This window comes from Pteropus alecto, unplaced genomic scaffold (genome assembly GCF_000325575.1).
Source record: "Pteropus alecto unplaced genomic scaffold, ASM32557v1 scaffold71, whole genome shotgun sequence".
Lineage (NCBI taxonomy): Eukaryota > Metazoa > Chordata > Mammalia > Chiroptera > Pteropodidae > Pteropus > Pteropus alecto.
Window position 1 is genome coordinate 14,129,260 of NW_006433024.1, and position 26,384 is coordinate 14,155,643.

At 32.3% G+C, this 26,384-nt stretch overlaps 1 pseudogene; it reads left to right on the plus strand.

Moving 5' to 3' along the window:
- The first annotated feature begins 1,557 nt into the window (after positions 1-1,557).
- Positions 1,558-1,676, plus strand: LOC112476675 (annotated as a pseudogene).
- Positions 1,677-26,384: the final 24,708 nt, after the last annotated feature.

Genomic DNA, 26,384 nt, shown 5'->3' on the forward strand with positions numbered 1-26,384 from the left:
GGTTTTATCTCAGTTTTTCAACTGAGATAAAGTTTTTACCTCTCTTTGCTTCTTTCCAACTCCCTTTTGCTTTCCTATAGCCAAAAATTCTGTTCTAAGTGGCATGAAGTTAATGAGGAATAGTTATGGTAAACCTCTAGGGTAGAAATTGAAATGGAGGAAAAGCCAGAGACGTGGAAGCTGTTGTTAACAGTGGCACATTAGGAATCAAGAAGTATTTATGGTGAAACTATTGATTCTGATCCATGATTCCTGGTTGTCATATTACAGTTACTCTAAGAAATAAAGTCATTCCAAACCATCTGATTACTCCTTTAACTGATTACTCCTTTAAAGCCAACATTGAGAATTTTTTTAAGCATAACTTTCTCATCAGCAGAGTACCAAGCTGTACTTTTGTAGTTATTCTGCATACAGAGAAAATAAATAACAATTCCATTCTCAATGATCTATTTCTATGGGCAAATGCCTGGTTTTGTAAGAAATAGCCTATAGCATGGAAAAATAAGGGTTTTTTTTGTTTGTTTGTTTGTTTTTTAATAAAATAGTAAGGAGAAAGAAACTTATTAAAAGTGTAAATTTATTAGAAGTATATATTAGGACTATATAGATGATGGCTATTTTGAATATAAACTAGATAGCTAATGCCAAGTTGTTGTCATCAAATAATTTTATTTATCATTAGAAAGTTCAGGAGCTGACATTTTATACTATCATGTGGAAATGTCACAGAAATCTCAATGTATTTCAGAAGTTAACTTTGAAGGCCTCAGTTTCAGCTATCACAGGAAGGATGGTGGTATCAACTGAATGTTGTGCAACCCCTCCAATTCTTATGTTGAAATCTTAACCCCCAGTGTTATGTTATTAGCATAGGGGGTATTTTGTAGGTAATTAGATCATGAATGGGATTAGTGTCCTTATAAAACAGACCATAGAGAGCTCCCTCACCCTTTCCTCCCTGTGAGGACACTATGAAAAGATCACCTTCTATAAATGAGGAAGTGGGTTCTCACTAAATACCAAGTCCACTGGTGCCTTGATTTTGTATTTCTCTGCCTCCAGAACTGTAAGAAATAAATTCCTGTTGTTTTTAAGTCGTTCAGTCTATGGTATTATGTTAGAGCAGCCTGAATTGATTAGGACAGAGTGACCTCAGTCTATGGTTTTACAGTGCTAAATCCTAATCCCCTGAGATACCTCAGGATTTAATGAATAGTGTTCACAAATCCATATGGCCTACAAAAGTTATTAAGTTTCAAATTAAAATTTTAATTATAAAAATGATGCATAGCCCTGTAAAAAAAAAAAGGGACGTATACATGCAGGACTTATATTTGATGTTTAATTGAAAAACTTCTCAGTTTTATTTCATATTTAGTCTAACATGCTAGACTGTTTACAGGTCTTCTAGAACAGTGAAAAGATAAGTTCCTTCTTCAAAAAATATTAAAAGAGCCTCCACCAAGTGTACAGGGTTATGCTTTTTATAGCATCTGGGTAGTTTTTGTCAGTCTCAGTCTCTTAAGTACAAGTTACGTAAAACTAAGTGTGTGGGCCTACGGCCATGCTACCCTGAACGTGCCCAATCTCATGTGATCTCAGAAGCTAAACAGGGTTGGGCTTGGTTAGTACTTGGGTAGTAGACCACCTAGAAATACCAGGTGCTGTAGGCGTTTAAAAAAGAAAGAAAGAAAAGAAAAGAAAAACTAAGTGTGTGAGCAAAATCTTGTTTCTAAGCCTTTCAGACTGTAGGACCTGGTTGTAAATCATGGTATATCCATCAAGATAGTGGCTATCAGAGAGGACCCATTTTGTTAGCTAGATGTCCTTCCCCAGGTATATCTTAAATATTTACTGTGTATCCCATTCTATCATAGTCAACATTGCAATCTTAATTTCATTTTTTAAAATCAGCAAATGATATTTAAGATCCAAAATATAGGACATTTTAATTTTTTTTACCCATGCTTTTCTCTAGCTCGAATACTTCTGTCGGACATTTTTATTGTCACTATATAGCCGAATTCCAATATTATAAAAATCATGGTATTTCTCATAATTTTGTGAGAGCCACAATGTCTTGAAAGCAATAAGACTCTTTTTTATTAGTTTTTAGAATATCAGTATTCTTTTCTGGAACAACTAAAAGCGATATCCTTCACAAATGAATAACTGCCTTCTAATTTTCCCATTGAATAACGTCTTCTCCTTAAACCCAAATCCATATAATAAAGTTTCTTAACTGAATGTAAAAGGGATATTTGAAACCTAATATATTTTCTGTCACTTAATTGGTAGATGACTCAGAATTTAACTATAAAAATGGGACTGATATTATGTCAAGTACATTTGGTGTACATTTCAAGTATCCCATATGTATTATTTTCTGTTATATCTACAATTATAATTTTAAAAAAACTTATATATATGTATATATATATATATATACACATACAAACACATATATACACACATATGCCAAATATATGTATTTACTACATGCCAAAAATGTGGAATGAGATAGGGATAATATGAAACAAATATACTGAGCTCTACTATTCCAAGGTGAATTCAATCTACATTCTCATATTTGCCTTTATGAATATCCTATGAATTAAGCATTATTATAAATATTTTAAGGATTCAAAAATAATAACAAAAAAAGGTTAACTAATTCAAGGTTTCATAGCTGATAATCAATAGAGATAAGATCAAAGCCTGGCTAAATTAGTGATTTTTCCACTCTAGAAGGTTAAGTGACTAGAAATATTGCACTAAATGAATGAGCAAAAAGCTCCAGGAACCAGTAGAAGAGGACAATAGTTCCAACTAGAAGATCAGAGACTAGACTTTGGGAGAGTCAGTATCTCTTCTAAATTTTGAAGGAAGAGTACAATTTTAACAAGCAAAATAATTCAAAAGAGAGCTTTGTAGGTTAAGGCAATGACATGGGCATAAATATGGAGACAATGTGTCAATATGTTAGAGGAAATCCTGTGTGGTAGAATGTAATATTGGCTAACATATAGGAAATGAGATCAAGAGAAATAGATGAGGCAGAGCTACTTCATGGAACCATATGTTGAGGAAAGTGAGGGCTGCAGAGTTCAAAATTACTTTTTGAGCTATCATGGAACAATTTTAGGTAGAGTTGACATAAACTTCTTCACAGAGATAGATCCTTTCATCAGGACATTTTTATGGTGGGTAGAGAGATCTGGTATATCACCTCATGGATATCAAGGATTTGATTTTCAGTGATTGTCGTGGGTGAATCATTGCAGCTAGTCTCTTAACTCTAGATAGTCACTGTATCTCCCTCCCACTCTACCCCCCAATTTGACTGCATTTCTAAATCAGCATTCTTTGAAAAAAATGTATGCATATTATAGGTGGCTTTAGATATTTCCACTAGTCTCACTTCTCTGTCTTAAATTTCGGTTGGTTCCAAACCATGGAAGGAAAGAAGGTTGCTTTCTATTTTATTTCAACTCTCCAGTGATTTGAATTTATGGAAATAAATTAGCGTTAGCAATAGTAAGATCATATGGGAGGTTACTGTACTAAGTAGCAGCAAAGGTTAAAAAAAAATAAAAGTTGTAAACACAAGAAGTTGAACACAAGAAGTTAACAAGCATTTAAACAATCATAATGGCAGGTGGAAGAACCAACTGTTTTGAATTAAATAATATGGATTTATAATTTATGAAAGTTCCCAAAAGCCTTAGCCAATTTGGACCTGAATCTACAGTTTTCTGAGTCATTCACATGGGCTCTAAAGAAAAAATTGTAAGACAAGGGTTATTGTTTGTGTTTTGTTTTCTTTATTAGCAAAGAGAGTTAGAGAGGAAGTAAATGGATAACCACCTGGACTATTCTTTTGAAATTTAAGTTTGAATATCAACTAATACACAAGCACTTTGTATTATATGTCTGTATAAATATTTTTATAAATAATTGGAATAATTTGCCCACAACCTTTTTTGGTGGGTAATTCAAAATTTAGTCCTTGTACACATTTTATCCAATTCTAGACGTCAAAGAAAATACAAAGGATTATTAATGAATGAATTATTTAATGCATTATATTTTCATATATATTACTCTCTTGAAATTGATATTATAAATATCCCATATTTACAGAGGCATTCAATGAGGTTTATTGCTTCTGTCATATGGGTAGTGCATTATGAAACTGTGATTAATCTGAAATGTTCCAAACAGAAATGGATTAAATTTGATTTGGTATGGTGTGCTGAGGACTTTCTATTGTTATTGCATCTAATCACAAAATGAAGCATTATTGATGTCATATTAAAGGTAATGAAACAGGCTTAGAGTTATCAAATGTATTACCAAAGTTCACAAGGTACACTCAATGTGGGCACAAAGTACTGACTCTAAAAAAACTGGTAAGATGAATGATTGGGTCAAATTAGACATTTCATTTTAATTAATTTATTTCTCTCATCTGTTAATATTGAATAACACTCAACTTCCTCTGAAACTTTCAGCAAATTGTGTCAGAAAGATGAGTCTAGAGATCTCTGTTAAATTGCCTCTACTAGAATTATGGAACTACTATAATCTGACTAGATTTCGAGGGGAATTTTCAATGATGTTCCATAATCATGAAAAGCACATTAGAGATAATTTATTTTTTATGCCAACGATAACCCTTCTTTTCTGAAATCATACAATTTAGAGATGAAAAGGACATTATAGATTCTCTAAGCCTGCTGCTAATCAAATATTTGACTTCTTCCACAATATTCCTGTCCTCACCACCAATGCTGAAAACATAACATTCTGAAGTAATCCATTTCATATTTTTTCAGTTAACTTCTCACTGAAACTCCCGCTGCCTTTCCATTCATACCCTAGTGATATCTATGTCTGCCAAGCACATACATCTGTACAATCTATCAGCTAGAAAGTCCCTACTGGGGAATTCAGAACCAAGAATATAATCCAGGAAGGACCTTCTAGTTCATGGAGGCTGTGGGGGCATCAGAAAGTTCACTGTGGAGGCATCAGAAAGACATTGACACAGGGAGGCACATATGGAATATATGTCTGAAAGGCAAACCCATAACAGAAGTTCATTTTAAGAAGAAGAGAAAGGCAAAAAGAAATAGCTATCACCTGGCATTGAGACAGAATCTAATATAGTTAGATATAAGCAGGTTACATAATATGTGGGCTCCAGTGGAAAATGAAAATGCAGGGCCCCTTGTTCAAAAAGCTGGGGGAGAAAAAGTGCTGTAAAAAACACTAAAATATAAAATGTTTTCTTTCTTCACTGGTCTCTCTTGACTTACGATGTTTTTATGTGCTATTTAATATCATTCTATGTAAATATTTTTTAAATTATTAGCAAATTTTTCCATTATTCTTTACAATATTCATTGTTAGTTTTAAATTCAAATATGAGAGCATTTGCCTCATTTGTGGAAACATCAAAATCACACACTTTGTACCCAATAGCTCTTTCCCGGAGGGTGCCTCTAGTCGGTCTGAGCTAAGTAGTCCAATTTATACTTGAGGAGGACAGAGGAAGAAAAAGAGGTTTTCTGCCATGCATAGAGCCATGCAGAGGCACACTGACTCGGGTTTGGGAATACGGGGGAATGTGGTCATTGACATCTGCATGGACACCCAACTTTTGATTGCAGTCACCTGGAGGGTAGTAGCTAGGACCTGATAGCACCAGCTTCACCTTTCCAGGAGTCGCCAGACTGATGCACAGTCCAGGCTGGGCCGGGCTCTGGAGAATGAAACCAGTCATCTCCCTTTCATCAGCCCCAGCAGACATAGAGGGGTCACCTGAGAGCACAGGTGCCTCATGTGGGTCTCTGACTCAGGTCCCCTGAGTTGTACTCCTCCTGCCCTGACCACAGAAAAGTAGGGCTGTTGAGGTAAGTGGAGGGAAGCAGCGAGACTATGCCCTATCTGCCTCTGAGGTGCCAGAGATTGAAGGGCAACTGAAAATCAACACAGTGGCTATGAGGCAGGATTGTATATGAACCCAAGCTCCATGCCTCTTCCACCCCCTCCTACCATGTTTAATCGTGCCGTTGGAATTCATTTACAAAATACAAAGTCAAAGATACTAAGAATTTCAGGACAGTGACAACAGAGCATTAAACCAAACTCTAGGCTCTTGTGAGCAAGGCCCCTGTGTAACTACAGAGCTCACATGCCCATGCCAGCACTGGTAATGTTTGACATGTACACTTAAATTAAAAAGTCATCAAGTCAAGCTGGTGGCAAGTGTTGAGAGGCCCAAGCTGAGGGACCAGACACCAGAAAATATGCATACATGACAAGATCTACTTCCTCTCTCACTATCTGTAAATGGGTCATTAATATCTCGGTCAAATCATCTGTCATATTTATACTTCCCTTATTTTGTCAGTGTAGGTTTTAGTATCAGAGTATGGTTTCCAGAACTGGGTCACAGATGTGGATACATATAATCACCTTTCCTTATTTAAATACTGTGAATTTAGGAGGCAAACTGTTAAACAATGAGAACCCTAAGGGTTTCTCTGCATGATCACTTAATCCAGGAACACTTTCAGAAGTTCAAACGAACATTCTCAAACTAATTTTGTTTCTTCAATTTGTCTTATATCATTGTGTTAATAGAGCACATGTTTCAAAGCATACTAAAACTACGGTGAAAGACGTTATGGAAATATATAGGTAAATATAAGAGTTCATGTTCTGAAGACTTAATAGCTCAAAGTAATTGTTTATAAAAAAATAAAATAATGATATCAATGTTCAATTAGTTCAACAAATATTTGTTGAATGCTGCTGGACAAAGTACTATGGGGAAATAGGCAGAGAATATATATTCACCATCCTCCAGAAGTTTAAAATGTTTATCTTCTGACTTTATTTGGTTGAAACTATAAAATGTTTAGAAATTTTGTAAAAATCTCTTTCAAAAGTGACAAAAAGGTGCATTGGTGGAGAAACTTGACATATTTGAATGCCATACTTACATAATTTCTGATTTTTTTTTTTTATCCCTGCTTGCATACCTGCTTTAAAAATTTGCTCAATATTGATTTTAAAGAAGTGATTACAGGGCCTTGGGAAAACTACACGATGTGATCTGATTCAGTTTATTATATATATATCCATGTAACATTAATTTTTAGTCAACATTGAGTACTACTAAAGGAAAGACACTTTAGAAAGATAAAAAGAAACTTGGGCATCATGGTTGTAATCAGGGTTGGAGTGTTTTAGTGCATTGCCTTGGGGTACTCCTCAGGGTACTTTTTAGATATTACTAGATCTCCCCCTATTTTTCCCATCTCCACTCAGGTTCCTCCCTCTGACACTGACTCAATCTGGGGTCACTGACCATCCTGTTCAATTTGGACCTGAACTAACAGTCTCAGTTATGGGGAAACTAATCATAGCTTTGCCTATTTAGCTAGTGGCTATTCATTAGAGGCATTTGCTAAATAAATTGGTTTTTTATAAAGTTTTCAGAGGGAATATTTAACCACTTTAAAATAGACTTATCTGTAAGCCAGTACAGAAATGGCACACTGTGTAAGTTAATTAAAATTATTTTTATTACTTATTTAAGTGGTGGCTTTAATTGTCCACATTTAATTTCTTTTATATATTTTTAAACCTACAATTTAGAAAATTTATGATAATGTAGATGACAGTAGTGCACTTTATTATGATTATGGGTATTGTACATAAATTCATAAAATAAAAATAATGCCTCAAGTTTAATTATTTGCCCCTACCAAGGTGAATTATCAAATGTCAAATGAAACTAATAAACACAGGCCTCTGAGATAACACAGCCATATAGATATCGAAATTGCATTTTCATACGAAAGTTAATTATTTTCTGCTGACATTGATAGCATATTCTCTCAACTACTTAAGAGTATTTTTAAAAATTAGATGCTGTCAAAACTCTGCATTTGAAAACAAAAGAAGAGTGAACATACATTCAAGAGAATAAACTCTAGTTCAGTAACTTATTTTTAACATCCAAGACAAATGACAGATGGCTTTGATCTTGTCTGGGCATTAATAAAGCTTTGAGGAAGTTAGCGCCCCGCAGCTAATTTGATGCCAAAGGTCACTGCCACACTCCAATAACCTCACTGTGTTGTCCTTCTCCTGTCCATGTTGATTTTTATCTAGGAATGATTTCAGTGACTTTGCCACAGGCAAGTAACACTTTTCAATGTGCTGAATGTTATTTGAGATGTTTCAAAGACAGGCTAAATTGTCTTTTTCTTTTTATCGCTGTAATGGTTTTTCTGGTGCGATATCATTCATATTATCTTTTAATTTCTTAGTGCCATGGGGTACAAACTGTCTGGGATTGCGTCTGTCACGAATGTCTCAGACATAAGAGATTGTGGCTCAGGACAAGTACTACAAAGAAGCTTTAGTTCTGCCATCATTTTGTTTGACAGAGATGAGGGCAAGGACTTAAAATTTGGGGGTGCCACCTGAATTAGAAAATGTAAATGACCGCTTTCAGCATTATATCAATGAAAAGAAATATAAAATATTAACAGGAGCTTACCTGGTGATGATGGGTCTTATAGAAATATACAATGAAATTAAAGTATAATTCCATATGAACACTAAGCCCTATGGGAAGTAATTTGATATTAAAAAAAAAAAAAAAGACAAAAAAAAAACCCTGCTTTGAATGTTATACAGTTCCTTACTCTGTAATTCTGTAATGGAAAGCAATAAGAACATCAATTTGTTTTAATTTTGTTTTTAATCTACAAAAAGTATTGACTTCCCTTTTAAATCTTAACAATATAATCTCACATCATCCTCTTCTAGAAAATTCTTCAGCAGCTTTCAGAACCATAATTTATTTCTCTCTAAATGTATATCTTAATTTCAAAATTATTCATATCTTAATCTTACTATACTTAGATCTAAGCCATAGTTTTTATAAACCATTGTGAATATGTACTAAATTATATATAACATATATAGATAGATAGATAGATAGATAGATAGATAGATTAAATTTACTTATATAAATTGATATAAGTAAATTTAATCTATCTACCCAGAATGAGGCATTCTATAGTGGTATCCAGTTTTATATAAGTATATACTTTTTTTTTCCTACCCAGAATGAGGCATTCTATAGTGGTATCCAGTAATGGAAATTCCATATGCTCATCCTAACATGAGTAATGCTCATTTAGGAGTTTGCTAAATAGATATTATTTTATATAAGCTCTAAGGAAGCAGATTGATCTGAAACAATCCATAATTGGATTAATAGTGCTATAATCAGGAGACAGTGCTGTAATTCAGGAGACAGAAGATATATTTGAATTAAAAAATCATAAACAATAGAAATCTTACATACTAATTGATAATTAGATTAAAGATAATTATAATGGTGTTTAAAAAATAGATTTTTTGAGGGCTAGACTAGCTAATGAGACATTCAGGTACAGGGTTGTAATTTGAAATTTTAAGAAAGGATAAAATTTAATAGGCAATCCAGGTGAGATTTACTTTATAACCAACTATTAGTAATACGAATACAAATGATAATTAAAGAATAAGTAAGTACACCCAGTTCAGTGAAAAAAATAATAATATAAAGCCTTAGTTTAGGAAAAAGAATGAATTAGTTGGTGGGTGCACAAGACAATAGTGATTGCAGAGAAGTATGAAGAAATGATGATGTGTCTCATTGAAATAAAACCATGCTGCAGTTTCAACAGCCTCATGAAAATTTACACCCAAGTTGCGAACTTGTGATTTTATAATAGATTTAAAATGCAATGATTATAGGAAAGCGTTTAGAAGTTAAGTTCAGGTGGTTAATTATTTTAGAATGTACAAGCAATATCAAACACTTTCCTGGGAAAAATCCTTCATGTGGACCATCAATTTGTAATTTCACTTGTCTATAATAAGAGATTTGTGGGCATACAAACAAGTAACCAGACCTGGTCAAGATAAAGAACTTTCTCATCATTGTAGAGAACTCTCTTTTAACCTTTCTCAATCAACATCGCTCTCTTCCCTGAAGAACACGATTATTCTGACCTATATTAATAACAATTAGCTTTGCCATATTAACACCGTTGTTCTAATATATTTATCTATTCTCCTGCTCATGAATATCAAGAATTTTTATAATGGGAAGTAGTAAGTATTTAGACAACTAATGCTAAGTTTATATAGAAAAAAAATAAACAAGATTTTGATAGAAACCCTGAAAATAAAAAAGAACAAGGAGGGACCCATATTACTAGGATATAAGCATATATTGTAAAGCTTCTGTGATTAAAAAGTATGTAGTTAATGTGAACCAACACATAGATCAATGAAATAAAGCTCAGGGAAGAATCCTAGAACACAGAAAATAATAATTGATAGGAAAAGTTAGATTATTCCCTAAATGATTTTAGAAGAAGTGAATACATAAATATAGTAATAGAGTTGGTTGTAAAACTCGTCCTTCATAAAAGCATAAATTCTAAGAACAAGATTGAAATTGTATGTTTTATGTATTTTTGAACAACCACCACCCCTGCACCATATATTTAGGAAGATATAAATAGACATTTAAAAAAAAAGAAATATACTTGGTTAAATCTATATATCTATATGTATATCTATATCTCCATGATTAACCACCATAATAAAAGAAATGCAAAAATATTTTTCACCTATCAGATGTGCAAAAATCAAAATGTTTGATACTACATCCAACTGGTTAAGATGTGAAAAAGAGACATGACTAGATGAAGGCAAACTTGATAATATCTATCAAAATTCAAAATATACATAACTTTTCACCTAGTAATTTTTCTTTCTCAATCTTAAAGATTTAAAATGTGAAATGATAAATGTAATTTTTTTCTCTTCATCACTATTTGCAACAACAAAATTCTGAATGACCTAAATATTTATTAATAGGAAACTAGCTAAATAAATTACAAACATAAAACAGAATACTATGCTGTTAGAGAAAATAATGATGAAGATCTGCATGTGCTAATCCAGAATGTTCTCTAGGACATATGATAAAATGAAAATGCAAAGGGAGGCATAGTTTTTAACATGTTTTATTTATATAAAAGGGTAAAATGATACACATTTGATTTATATGCATAAATAATGTGGAAGAATACAAGAAATTTATAATAACACTGACTAACTCTAGCTAAAATGTTTGAGTTACTTGGGGTCAAAGAGGAAAATGTTCGCATGCACTTTAGTATTCTTTGCATTTTGAGTCATATGAATAAGTTATTTTTAAAAATTTGGTATTTTTTTACAAGTAAAATTGCATGATAAGCTTCGCAAACTATAAAATAATATGCAAGTGTAGGAGTTTATTTTATATTTTATTGCTATTAGGAACTACCTAGCTGTGTAACTTTTTTAATGATTAGGTAATAGAAATTTTAAATTACATTTATTTTATTATAAAAACTAAATGCTCATTGCAAGATATGTGGGAAGGCATAAGGCTAATAACTTTAATATGCAAAGAACTCTCTATAAATTGCCCAAAACAATCCAAACATAAAAAGATAATTTATAAAGGAATAAATGCAAATGGCTAATAAACAGAAATATATTCAACACCACTAGTAAAGAAGATAACACAACAATGGCATAATTCTTTTCATTCTTTGAAATGACAACAATTATAAAGATTAACAACATGGAGTGCTAATAAGTATGTAGTGAAACAGGTAGTCTCATGAATCATTGGTGAAAGTTTAAATTACTTCCATATATTAGGATACAACTAAGTTGGGCAAAATATATATATTTTTACTTTTGAAAAAGTAATATATTTATATAATTGACATAATTTAAAATTCAAAAGATTCAAAGCATGGTTAGTAAAATCTTTCCTCATGTTATTATTCCTTGGACCCTCTCAGTTCCTCTTTGTGAAGTCAACTATTGGCATTGTCGCCTTTTGAATTTTTCCAAAGGTGTATGTATGTATGTATGTGAGTGTTTCTGTGTGTGTGTGTGTATGTACACATATATATTTATTTATACGTTATATATTTATGTATGTAATTATTAACTCTCTTATACCAATGATAGGATATTGCATATATTTTTTAATTAATTTTTTCATCACCTATCAGCATCTTGTGTGTGTGTATGTGTGTGTGTATCTGTGTGGTGGTAGTGGTGTTGGGGTGGCTGCATATTCCCATGTGTGAAAGTACCATCATTTTTTTGCCATTGTCTTTAATGAATATTCGGGGTCTTTACAATCTGCTACAATTTGAACAATATTGCACTGAATAAACATTCATACATTTTTAATTTCAAAAAGGAAAAAAGGGAGAAATCAGAATTTCACAATATTAGAGAAGAGTTTGGGAACATAAATGCCAGTAAATATAAAAAGCAGGACTAATAGAAAAATACTTTACTCAATTTATACTATTAGATTTTAATTCTTTAAAGATTGATATATTAGACTGTGTAAAATACTAATACTAACTCAATATAATATAGAAAATCTATATAAACAATTATATAAGAATATTTAAGAATGGTATTTTTTAAATTCTTTTACATTTACTCACTATTTCATCTCTCAAATCTATCCTTTTCCAAAATAAAAGAAACACTCCTGAAAGATTTTATAAATGAAAGCTTAAAAGTTTTTTGGAGAATGAATAATTCTAAGTCTACTTAATCTAGTCCAAAAAAGAGGAAGGAAAGCAATGGTCTCAAAATATTGTGGTGGAATCAGCAAAATATAACTTCAAAACCTATGCTTAAGAGTGTTAATAAATCTGATACTGATAGCAAAATAGTAATACCATTTGTCTAGATAGTAGTCATTTAAAATTATTATAGGACATTATGTGTAAATATTGTACATACGGGCAAATATATTAAAACACTAAGGAAAAATTTCAGCATTTGTGATAATAGGTACCTAAATGAAGGAACTTAGGGAAAAGAAGGAGCCATGATTTTGTTTGCAATGTTTTATTTATTTAAAAATTATTTGAAATAAACAGGTAGTTAAACTTCTAGATACAAAGCCAGCAAAAAATATGCATGTGTTCATGATAAGTATAATAATCATAGCATCGCCGTTTCAAAAAACAAACTCAAAATAATCTATGTGCCTACAAAAGAATGATTAAACATTTTATTGTATTTAAAATAGAATAATTTCATAGCAGTTAAATAATTGTATATCATTAAATGAATCGATAGATTATTATATTCAATATAGAGGAATTCCACAAATATATTTTGAAAGAAGCCCAATGTAAAATAATATGAATTGTATGACTCATTTATATAAAGTTCAAAACAGGTAAACATTATCTATGATATTAGCAGTCAGTTGTTAACCTCAGCAGGGCGTACCTTGATGGAAGGAGACTGAAGGGGATTTTTTTGGAGGCCAGTAATGTATTGCTTCATCTAGGTTCCGATTACACACAGGTGTAAACAATTTGTCAGAATTCACCAAGCTGTACTCATGTTTTATATTCTATTTTGTATGCAACTTATACTTCAGTATAAAATATGCCTTTGCTAAACTGATCTGATGAAAATATGCAAATTAGTAAATGTTAAATATGAGTAGTAGAATCACAGGTGTGTATGATATTTTTAATACCACCTTATTTAATATTAAATAAATTACTTTCACCTATGAATCATTGACTACTATAGGCATTTTTCCTCTTACTGTAATTAAATGAAATAATATATATGGAACAACTGGTTTCAGACATTAAATGATAGGTACTGAATTTCTTTCATGCTTGGAATAAGGGAAACATTTAAACTAAGCCCTGCGACTTTTCCAACTTACTTCATAGAATGTGCTTCCCATTCATAGACCAGGGTGTGAGATTTCAAAAAGATTCCATGGTCTCACTGACTTGAGGAGGGTTGGCATTTGGGGGGTAGGGAGAGAGCTGGCTAGAATTTATGATGCTGACTGCAGAGATATGGAAGGAAGAGAAGGAGAGGGAGGAGAGAGATTCAAATAACTCCCTTAAGTTTTTGCTGAGTGTTGAACAGCACATGCAAAAAAGGAACATAGCCCAAGTAAGGTAAAGAACTATTAAAAAGTAAACAGCTGGATAATCCCAGGGCTCACACAGGGCAGAAATAGTTCAGGTTTCTACCAACCAGAGTGAACAGATGTCATTGGATATAATCTTTAAAAGAGTTTCACCTTACTAGTGGGCCAATATTAGATTTAACATAAAGTCTATTCTAGACTCACTGTAACAAATCTTAATTACAAGCCTTAGAGTAATCAAACTGATTTTTAAGTAACTTAATTGTGTGTCAGAAAAAAGATTATTGCTCTTTAAAGGAATATATAACGTTTATCTAATAAACAACAGTTAATGAAGTAAGTTTTCAGTGTTCAGCATTCAACCAGAATTTTCAAGCCACGCAAAAAAACAGGGAAATGTTATCCATAATCGAGAGGAATTTTAATTAATAGAAATAGATCCAGAAATGACAGAAGTGATGGAACTAGAAGAGTATAACTACAAAATAGTAATTTTAAATCTTTAGAATATACTCAAGAATGTAAAGGAAAATATGAACTTTAGGAAAAAAGTATAAAACCAGAAATTATAGTGATAAATTTCTATTTTTTAAATGAGAAGTACACTGAAGAGAATGAATAGAGAATTAAAAGCTTATAGGAAAAAAATAAGTAAAATTGAAAATAGCAATAAAACTTATAAAAATAAAGCACAGAGAAAAAATATTAAGAAGATAACAGAATAGTGACTTGTACAACAATATTAATCTCTCCAGCATGAGTAATTGGTCTTTCAGAGGGTACGAATTGTGGAGAACATATGAGAAAATAATAACTGAAAGTTTTCTGATTTCTTTAAATTATAAACACATAGATCCAAGAAATTTACCAAACCCCAAGCAAAATATGAAAAACACTATAGTGGGACATATTATTATCAAATTCTTAAAAACCAGTAATAAAAAAATGTTTTAAAAACATTTAGACAAAAAACTGCTATTGCATGTAGAACAATTATAACATCAGTGGATTTGTTGACAGGACCAAGGAGGCAGGAAGTCAATGGAATGATATTTTTAAATTCCTGAAAAAGAGGAAAAAAATTCAATTTTGATTTTTATTGCCAGCATAAATGCCTTTCAAAAATTAAGGAAAAAATAAAGATTTTTTTCAAACCAACAAAAGCTATGAGAGTTCATTGTTTTTATACATGCATTATATGAAACATTAATGGATATTTTTGTTTGGAAGAAAGAAAATTATACTGGATAGAAATATGTATCTTCTATATAACCCAAAGCACCTGAAGTAGAAGTATAAGAACATAAGAATTAATAATTGAAGTATGTTAAATACATACATACATATTAATACATGTAATTATGAAACCATTTAGTAAATTATATTGAATTATAATATATTAAATAATGACATCATATATGAAGTCTTAAAAAAATCTAAATGGAAATTTTTGTATTATTTTTGAAGTAATACCTTATATAGAATAAATAATAGAATGGATAAAACTAAAGAATGAATCAGTGAATTGAAATGTTAGATTGAATAAGTCTTTTCCAGACTATATAAAAGTAAAACATAGAAATATTAAAAGATGTTAGAGCTAAAAGTACTTATGTCAGTATCAAGATAAAAAAAGAATTGGTAGAAAATGAGGAGGAAAAAAACAAAATGCATATAAGTAGACCATAATTTTAAAGTGAAAAAAGATTTAATATTGAAATTTTTCTTTGAGAGTCAAACAGGAGAAATAGAGTGATGCTCCTACAAAGACAAGTAGGTTATGGTAGCATTTAAAATAACAGAAGACACAATGCTAAAACTTCAAGAGAAAAGACCTCTCTAAAAATGTATGAAAATCATACTGACACCAGACATCTTGGACCAAAATAATAGATGTAATATGAAGTTAAACCTTAAAATGTTAAAGAAAAAGAATGTAATATCCAGTCAGATTTTCATTAAATTGCAGGATACGGTATGTAATAATATGGTTTTTAAAGTGTGCCACAAAAATAACTAGACTAAAAAAACACTTTTATAGGCAGATCAGCAGTTATCTAAGGCTAAGAGAATGGGGTAGGCTTTGACCTGGGAAGTGATACCATGGAAGAAAATTTGGGGGATGATGTAAATATTCTGGTGGTAGTTACTTGGTAGTAAATGTCTAGAGATGACAAACACTCCAGTTTTATTCTCATCGAATAGTAAGAAAAAGAAAGTGATGAAAATGGAAACTGTAGATTGAGAGAAATAATCTTATAATTCTTTTTAATAATTAAGACTACTCTAATTTTTCCTGAGTAAAGAAAATAGCAGGTCGTTGTTGTTAGGTTTGAAACTTGAAAGGGTCATTCATTCATTCATTTGTGTGTTTATTTTTTGGATTTAATGTGAATTTATAATGAACCCACTATAATAGTTCAGAATGGAATTTTCTACTTTAAAGCAAACACTTCATTCAGTAAAAATCAGTGTTTATTTCAAAGACACAAACATTGCCACTTTAAGAGCTTATGCATGTGTCTAAAGGAATAAAGCATCCAGTTTCTAAGCAATCCATTAATATTTGCAATTAATTAGCGCGAAGAATAATGAGGTGACTGAGACCAGAGTACCCTTGCCTTAATTGATTGCCAGAGTTCCTGGATTAATAAAATCCAATTATTTTTTATGTAATTGGCACAAAGTTTATTTGTATCCCTTTTTTAATAAATTTCTAATGACATAAGAAAGTAAACAAAACAAACTAATTGTAAATGAATACCAGTTCAATTAAATCCCAGGCCTGACCAAATATCCCTGTATACAGATTAGTTCAAAATCCCTATTTATCTGTAAAACACACACCAAGTTAATGGCCCCTGTTACTCTGACTAGTGTGTTGTAGTGGGAGCAAAATGCATTATAGCTTTTTAAATAGAAGTGAAAAATCATACCACTCTGGAATTAGAGAAAGGTCAATCAGAAAGAAATTCCTAGCTTTTCAGGGACTGAACTTTAACTAAGAGACTACAGTGGAGTGATTTTCTTGAGATTGATTTTAAGATGTCTCTCAAGTGACTCTAATGGTTCCTTCTGGAATCCTATACCAAATCAATCCTGGTTTTTGCTGGTGGGCCATGCTTGCCCTCTTTGTCAGATTTACATACTCTAAACTCAGTTTTGACTATTTTCATATCGCTTAAGGTTGTAGACACGGGACTTGTCATCCAACATATGCCTGGAATCATTTGAGTTGGGGTGGTCCTAGGCCATCTCCAGGCTTAGTGATTTTTTCATCAGCCTATCATTATCTTTTCTCAGCTCCTCTTACTTGGCTTCTGTAGCTTTATCACACTCAACCTCCATTTTCACTGTTTTAACAGCAATTCTTCTTTGACCCCAAGCCATTGGTTGAGGCTTAAACAAAGTTATAAGTACCTTATGAGATGTCTAAGAATTGTGAGGAAGTATGCTAGATATTATATGCGTTCTAAGACTAGAAGACTCTTAAAAATAATGAGTGAACTATACACATTTATTTAAATTTAATTAATCAGTGTAGTATACTAGACCAACTGTATTTGAGAACCGTGACCTGTGTGACTGTAGCGTTAAGCGTCATTCATACAGATGACATCTATTTATACCCTTGGCTCACACCTCCCCACCAAACTTTAGGCTTATTTACATGATTGACTACTTGATACCTCCACTTCGAAAGCATTCACAACAAAGTTCCTGGTTGTCACCAAAAGCCTAACCATTTCCACAGTTTTCCATGTCTAGCAATGGTTGCTTCTAAATCATAGTTGCTCAGATCAAAAATTTTGAAGGCAATTCTTCCCCACTCCTCTATCTCTCATCCAGTCTCTCAGCCAACCCTGTCAATTCTCCCTTAAAATAAATCCAGTCGATGATAGCCATTCTAATAGATGTGAGGTGCTATCTCATTGTGGTTTTGATTTACATTTCTCTAATAGCTAGTGAAGATTAGCATTTTTTACTATGTCTTTTGACTATTTGTATGTCCTCTTGGAAGAAGTGTCTGTTCAGGTTCTCTGCCCATTTTTTTAATTCGATTGTTTTTATTTATTGTTGAGTTGTGTGAATTCTTTATATATTTTGGAAATTAGGCCCTTATCGGAGGCATTGTTTGCAAATATATTCTATTCAGATGGTTGCCTCTTTGCCTTATTCATGATTTCTTTTGATATGAAGAAACTTCTAAGTTTAATATAGTCTCATTCATTTATTTTTGCTTTTACTTTCCTTGCCTTTGAGGTCAAATTAATAAAATCCTCTCTAAATCCAAGGTCTATCATTTAGTACCTATGTTTTCTTCTATGCAATTTATTGTTTCAGGTCTTCTATTCATTTTGAGTTAATTTTGAGTTAATTTTGATGTGTAGTGACAGATAGCAGTCTAGATTCATTCCTTTGCATGTGGCTTTCCAATTTTCCCAGCACCATTTATTGAAGAGCCTTTCTTTTCTCCATTGTATGCTTTTGGCTTTTTTGTTGATCCCATCTCACACCTGTGAGAATGGCTATCGTCAACAGGACAAATAGCAAGTGTTGGAGAGGTTGCGGGAGAAAAGGAACTTTCATACACCGCTGATGGGAATGTAAATTGGTACGGCCACTATGGAAAACATTATGGAAATTTCTCAAAAAAACTAAGAATTTAATTACCATATGGGCCAGCAATTCCTCTTCTGAGTATTTACCCAAAAAACTTGAAAACATTTATCTGCAAAGATATATGCACCCTGATGTTTATAGCAGCATTGTACACAGTGGCCAAGACAGGGAAACAACCGAAGTGTCCATTGATAGATAGATGTGGTGTGCATACGATGTAATATTACTCAGCCATAAGAAAAGTTGAAATACTGCCATTTGCAACAATGTACGTGGATCTTGAGGTTATCATCTGACAAAATAAACCAGACAGAAAAAGTTGAGAACCATATGATTTCACTCATATGTGGGATATAAAACTAAACACAGCCATCAGACATGATGATCAGAGACTCGTGAACACGGACAGTGGATTAGTAGTTACCAGAGGGAAAATGGGGAGTGGGGATATAAATAGGGGTAAAAGGAGTCAAATATTTGGTGGCAGAAGGAAATTTAACTTTGGGTGGTGAATAGACAATGAAGTATACATAAGACATATAATTGAATTGTACACTTGAAACCTATTTGATTTTATTAACTGATGTCACTCCAATAATTTTAATAAAAATCAATCAATCAATCAATCAATCAATCAATATTTGGTCAATCTCTCACCACCACCACCACCACCACCACCACTACTGTGGCCCAAGTCCAAGCCGCCTTACTACCTTTTCTAAATTATCGCAATAACTTCTCTACTTACTTCCTTGCCTGCCGACATTCTATTCTCAGAACAAGCAGAATGAGTTAAAATTTACATCTCCTCATGTCACAAAAACTTTAATTTCCTTTACTCTCACTCAGAGTAAAAGTCAGTCTTACAGTTGTTTATAAAGTATACATATGCTTTTTCTCCATTCACCTGATCTCATTTCCTGGTGACTTACCTTTTTTTGCATAACTTGACTGGCTCTGTTTTGGGGTCTTTGTATTTTACTGCTTTCTCAATTTGTAACATTAGCTTAAACCCTAATTTTTCTGTAGATACTGCCCACACCTCCCTTAGGCCTTTAGTTAAATGTCCTCTCCTTACTGTGTCTTTCTCTTATAATTCCATTTAAATCATTATTTCCTAATACTACTCATTTCCTTTCTCTGCTTATTTTGTTTGCTATAGTGTTTGTCATAATCTAAGTAATTATATTTTATTTTCTCTCTTCCTCCCCTAAAATATTAGCTCTGTGAGGCCAGAGATTTTTGCATTTTATTTCCAGCTGTATCCCTCTGCCCCTATATAGCTTCTGCCATTTGTTAGTTGCACAATAACTATCTGTTAAGTGATTACTATTACAATTCTCCACCGCCTTTCAGTAACAGGATTAGCCACCATATCTTTCCTTATGTAAAACTGTAGTGTTCTCTTGTTTTGGTGTAAGGTGAGGGGATTTTCGATTCCTTACCCAAGGGCTTGACCATGTAATTTGCTTTGGCCAATGGGCTTTTAGTAGACACAGTACTTGAAAAGCTCTTGAGCAGTCATGCAGTCATCACTTACATCTCATCCAACAGCACATGAGAAGAACATTCCTCAGGTTAGTCACCCAAACCCAACTAAAAGCATCAGAGCTGCCCAGCTGAGCCTAGCTTACATCAAACTACCCCTAAGAAACTCCCAGACACATAAGCTAAATAAATGCCTATCATTTAAAACAATAAGCCACTGAGTTTAGAGGTATTTGTTATGCAGCAATTTAAAAAGTGAGCCACATGATAAATTTTTTAGAGGCTAAAAATGTTACCATGCCTTTCTAATGAATTAATGTGCTATATTAAATAAAACAATAAAGACTAAATAATAAATCATTTCTATTTTTACATGGTTATTATTATTTAATATCATACTTAAGAGAATTTATATGTTTATACTACAACATAAGGCTTATTAATCTTTAACCAATGTTATAGAGTCCACATTCTAGTCTATATAATATTAAGAGGCTAAATTCTATCATCCATTTCCTGTATCTTAATAGCTTAGATTTGAGCTGAGCAGTAAAAAGCTCAAGACCTCTGAAATGAAACTAAATTTGTTACTTACCTTTAAAATTATTAATTTTCTAACTGGTTTCTATATTATAGTAGTTAAATTAGTTCCTATGATGATTAATATGATAAAACATAGTGTGACTGCTTGAAACATTAAATTCTGAAAGGCATAATAAATTACCATATGAAGATCTGTCACATTAAGCCCTATTCTTTTATGTAAAATGAGTCACAAATTTCCCCAAAACATTAGTTTAAAATAGCAGGCAGCCAAATGTTGCTAAAATGTCATATTAGCCTTTAATTTCCACAATTAATTCACAGCAAGAATTTCTCTTTATACACATCTCTCTCTGACTCTTTCACACATGTACACACGAATTAACTTTATCCAAAAAAAGGTTTTTGAAATTTCCTTCTTTTTGTTTCTGATTGATTACTTCTCTCCTAGCTATACTGAATAAATCTTAAGAACATACACAGAATTATTCTTAAGTGCAAGTATATCCTTCATTTCATTCATTATATCAGCAGACTGAATTTGTGCATGTACAATATAAAATTCAATTCAGGAATTAAAAAATGAAGTTAATTAAACCAAAGGACTGAGTCAAAAATTTGAACCAAGTAACGTATTATTATGTTGACTTTTTTTCAATTTAGTAATAGAATTTATTCACTCATTAAAAGTTTTTTTTAATTAAATTTACTGGTTTTGAACTTATCATTTTTAAATTCAATTTTAAGTTCAAACAAAGCCAAATCCACTTTGTTTCTAAAATTTGATCAACCTTGGGCAGATTCTTTCAATTTGTAATGATCCATCTTCAGCATAGAGATTAAATGTACTTGAACATTTATATAACTCTTATCTTCTGTGTGAGTACTGAGCCCACATTTATGAATTTTGGTGGAAGAAAAATGAGGCTGGGTAAGAGCATACCTGAGGAATTGAACTGGAAATAGAATTGACCACCAAACTGTAGCAGCCAGGAATAAAACATATACACCTACATGAAGCAACTGGTAGAAGAGAAATAATGGCAGAAAATTCAAGATAACAGTGATGCTCTAACTTTGGAGGGTGGATTCTCTATGCTTCCAAGTAATCTCTCTTTGGAGCAGGATCGCAGCCAATGATGTGATTAAAGAGTTCATGACCTAAAATGTGTTCCGCAGAATTTAATGTTCTACCCTAGTTCAGGGTTTATAGAAATAATAAAGCCCCAGTGGAAAACTGGGTACTAAAAGGGAAAACAAGATCTTATGAAAAACGGAAGTCTAATTAAAAAGACAGGAACAACATGGTAGGCGGAAGGGTAGATCATGACAGAGTTGACATAAGTTGGCTCATGTCCTTCATTGGTGCTTCTTTTTATCTTGTTTTGTTTTTGTCAGTGAATATTTAATGATTGCTCAGATACAATGTTGAACAGCAGGTCCATCCTAAGCATGATAGTTATTAAAGTTACTTGGAGTATGATATATACTGGTTCTTGATAACAGCAGTACTATTAGTATTAGATCCTTTTCAGTGTTGAAGTGGAAACTCCTAAAGCACTCTTTACGTTCACAGCCAGGAATTGCTCAGGAATTGCTCAGGAATTGATTCAAATAGAACTAATCTGGCAATGGTTCTATTTACTAGCCTTGGTAAATAGGTAACTGCTTTAACCTCAGATTATCTCATTTATAAAATGGTTAACAACATTAATTACATCAGTTGAATTGCTGGTGATACCAAGTAGTACTGTGCATTGAGATGGATTAGCAGAGTGTCTGCACATTTTAATTGTGCAATGTTATTAGGATTAGTATTTACAATATTATAATAATTTGCTACAATTGAAAAAAGCTAAGGAAAGAGGGGTTCATGTACAATAGAAAATATTGTACATAAACTGCCCATATAATCTAGAAGGTAAGAGTTAAAAATTCAAAAGGAGTTTACCGTAATTCACATGAATCTCTTCAATGCTACAAAACAAAACTAATATTCTTCATAACCAGATCACAAAAACATCAATAAGCATTTTACCATGGATTTGCATCCTTTATGTCTTTATTTAATTTTAGATTGCATAAACTATGCAATTTACTCCAACCTCTTTTCCCTCATGAATAAATTCATTCCCTATTTAACTTACTTCACATGATACAGCATATTACTTTTTGGAAATATGAGGTTCCAGAAGTGTCACACAAATATGGAGCTCTAATGCTTTCTGATCACCCAAAATCCATGGTAAAAAAAAAAAAAAAAAACCCTAAATAGAGATGGATTGATACTATGCGAGGAGATATTGCTGCTGCTAAGTTTAATAAAATATGACTGACACGCTTAGATTTATCATGGGAAAGATCACACATTTTTATAACAATCCAAAATGACATAGAGCAAAACTCGCCGCCAGTGAGTGGAATGAGAAGCACAATGCTCTGTGTTCTATGGCAGAGCATTAAAAAGCCAGCATAGGAATAGACAATGTGTGTTTGTCGCAGAGGCCTCACTCCACCATTCATGAATGTGGCTCCCAGGACTTGTCCTGATTGTCTAAGCACCTTTGCACACTGCTTTGCACTCTACTCTCTCCCTCCCATTTAGGCTATTATAGCATTTGCTGGTAGAACATTTGTTCTGATTCCTAAAAGCTTTCAACTCAACAAGTCGATTTACAGAAAGATTACAGAGGGTTGAAGTTGCCAAAGATTGGAAAACATTTTGATGGAAGGTAGATCAAAATGAAAAGGAGAAGTCTTCTCTTTTCTCTTTTTAGTGTTTATGTTTAACTAAGAGTTTATTCTCTACTAATTCTTTATTTCCTAAAGGGAATGGAATTTAAAAGGAAAAAAAAGTGAATTCTTCCTAACTACACTCACTTATTTGCACTTTATGCTTTTCACTGATAGAAACAGATCATTATCCCATCCTTCTCCTATGATATTGGAAATCCGACAAGAGTATTATATTAATTGTTCAGCTTATTATTTGGAGAATTAGATTTGCTGAACTTTTCTTCTTGGTACTTACTGAGAACTATTGCTGTATTTGCTGCCATTAAATAATTCTTAAGTGTAGGAAACATTTCAAAAATAGAAATATCTTCTGCTCAATTATAATAATAATTATAGGTGATTGATTAATAGAAGAAATGTAGTTCTTTAAAACACAGACTCTAGAGACAGAATGAGTTTTAGATGAATCACATTTGATTTATTAGCTGTATGAACTTGTACAAGTGACCTAATGTTTCTGACCCTTGTTTTCTTCTCTTCAAAAGACATTGATAATGGACAAAAGATCTGAGTAGATAATTCCCCGAATAAGAATAAGATATACAAATGGTCAATAAGCACATAAAAACATATGTGATATCATTAGTCACCAGGAAGATTCAAATAAATTTTATAATGCCATACCATTTAACATCAACTAGGATAACTTTAATCAATAATGTCATAATAACTTTTAGTGAAAATATAGAAAAATTAGAAACTTTACATATTGCTCGTTGAAATATGAAATAATTCAGCCAATGGGAAAACAGTGTGGATGTTCCTCAAAAGGAAAAACATAGAGTTATCATACAACTCAGTAATTCTATTACCAGGAATATACTCAAGAGAAATGAAAACATATCCACTAATGTTCATAGAAGTATTACTCATGATAGTCCCAAAGTGAAAATAATTCAGATTTCAATCAACTAATGAACAGATAAATAAAATGTAGGATATCCATAAAATGGAATATTATTAAGCAATAAAAATAAAGCAATGCTACATGCTACAATATGGATAAATTTTGAAAACTCGCCAAGTGAAATAAGCCAGTCACAAAAGATCACATGCTGCATTATTCCATTTATATGAAATGTCCAAAAAAAACTGATCTATAGAGACAGAGAGTAGATTAGTGGTTGTCTAGGGCTGAGGATGTGTGTGGCGTTAAAAACAGTGATTGCTAATGGGTGTGGAGATTTGGGGAGGCAAGTGATAAAAATATTCTTAAATTGATTATGGTGATGTTTGCACAACTCTGTGAATATACTAAAAACTATTGAATTACACATTTTAAATACTGAATTATTTGATAAATAAATTATACCTTAATAAAGCTGTTATTAAAAAGACAGTGATAATAACTAGCCCCATTACTTTTAGTGAAAGTAAACAAGAGCATTTAAAATGTAGCATCATGTCTTATATATAATATATATATTATATATGTTATTATATATATATAACAAATGGCACAGTATTTTTCACTTCTTTTCTAACTTCCTTAGAGATTTCCTTAGAGAACTCCAAGATAAGAGAGCAGTGATTATATTTTCTTAAGGCTCTATAAACTGAGATTCATTGATTATGTTGTTATGTAGGGTCATGGAACTACCACATAATGGAAATTGATCTTTAATCACTTTTTCTGATGATACATTATTTGCTCTTTCCACTATACCATAATAAACCAACTCTAATACAAATGATTATTTTTTATCTCATGATTTTCTTATAATCCTAAAGACTGGTTCTTACATTAGTAATACAAATAATATTTTATAGATTTTCTACATTTCTGAAAATATGTACACTGCTTTATACATTTTCTCCCATTTTGCCCTAGATTTTACTTTAATAAATTATAACTTTTCTAATTTTACAACAGTAGTCCCCCCTTATTTGGACTTTGAGTTTCTAAAGTTTCAGTTGCCCATAGTCAACCTCAGTGCAAAAATATTAAATGGAAATTTTTAGAATTAAACAATCCATGAGTTTTAAATTGCACACCATTCTGAGCAGCATGATGAAATCTTGTGCAGTCCTGTTCATCCCTCCCAGGACACGAATTATCCCTCTGTCCTGCATCTCCATGCCGTAGATGCTCCCATTGCTCTCTTAGTAACCATCTTGGTTATCAGATCAGTTGTCAAGGTATCGCAGTGCTTGTGTTTAAGAAACCCTTACTGTACTTAATAATGGTCTCGAAGCACAAGAATAGTAATGCTGGTAATTCAGACATGCAAAAGAGAAACTATTAAATGCTTCAAGTTAAAAGGTGGAATCTGAACTTAATAGGAAAACAAAAAAATCACATGCTGAGGTTGCTAAGATCTACAGTAAGAACAGATCTTCCATTTGTAAAATTATGAGGAAAGGAAGAAAAGGAAATTCATGCTAGTTTTGGTGTCGCACCTCAAACTGCCAAAGTTATGGCCACGGTGTGTGATAAGTTCTTAGTTAAGATGGAAGAGGCATTAAATTTATGGGTGGAAGACATGAACAGAAAATATGTTCTGATTGATGGGAACATGCGGCACCATAAAGCACTGAGCCTGTACAAAGACATCAGCAAAGGGTCCCCTGACACAAGTGACACAGAGCCTTTTCTTCAAGTAAAGGTGATAACACAGATCGAGGATTAGGTTTGGCATTTTATCATTTCACATCATCACTAGAAGGGCAAGTATTGTACAACAAGATATTTTGAAAGAGAGAAAGAGAGATAGAGAGAGCACATTTACATATATTTTATTATAGTACAATAAGTTTTCACTTAAAATCATCAATAGGTTCTTGGAAACTGCAACTTTAAATGACATATAATAAAGTCAATTTTTTTCACAATCTAATTGATAATAAA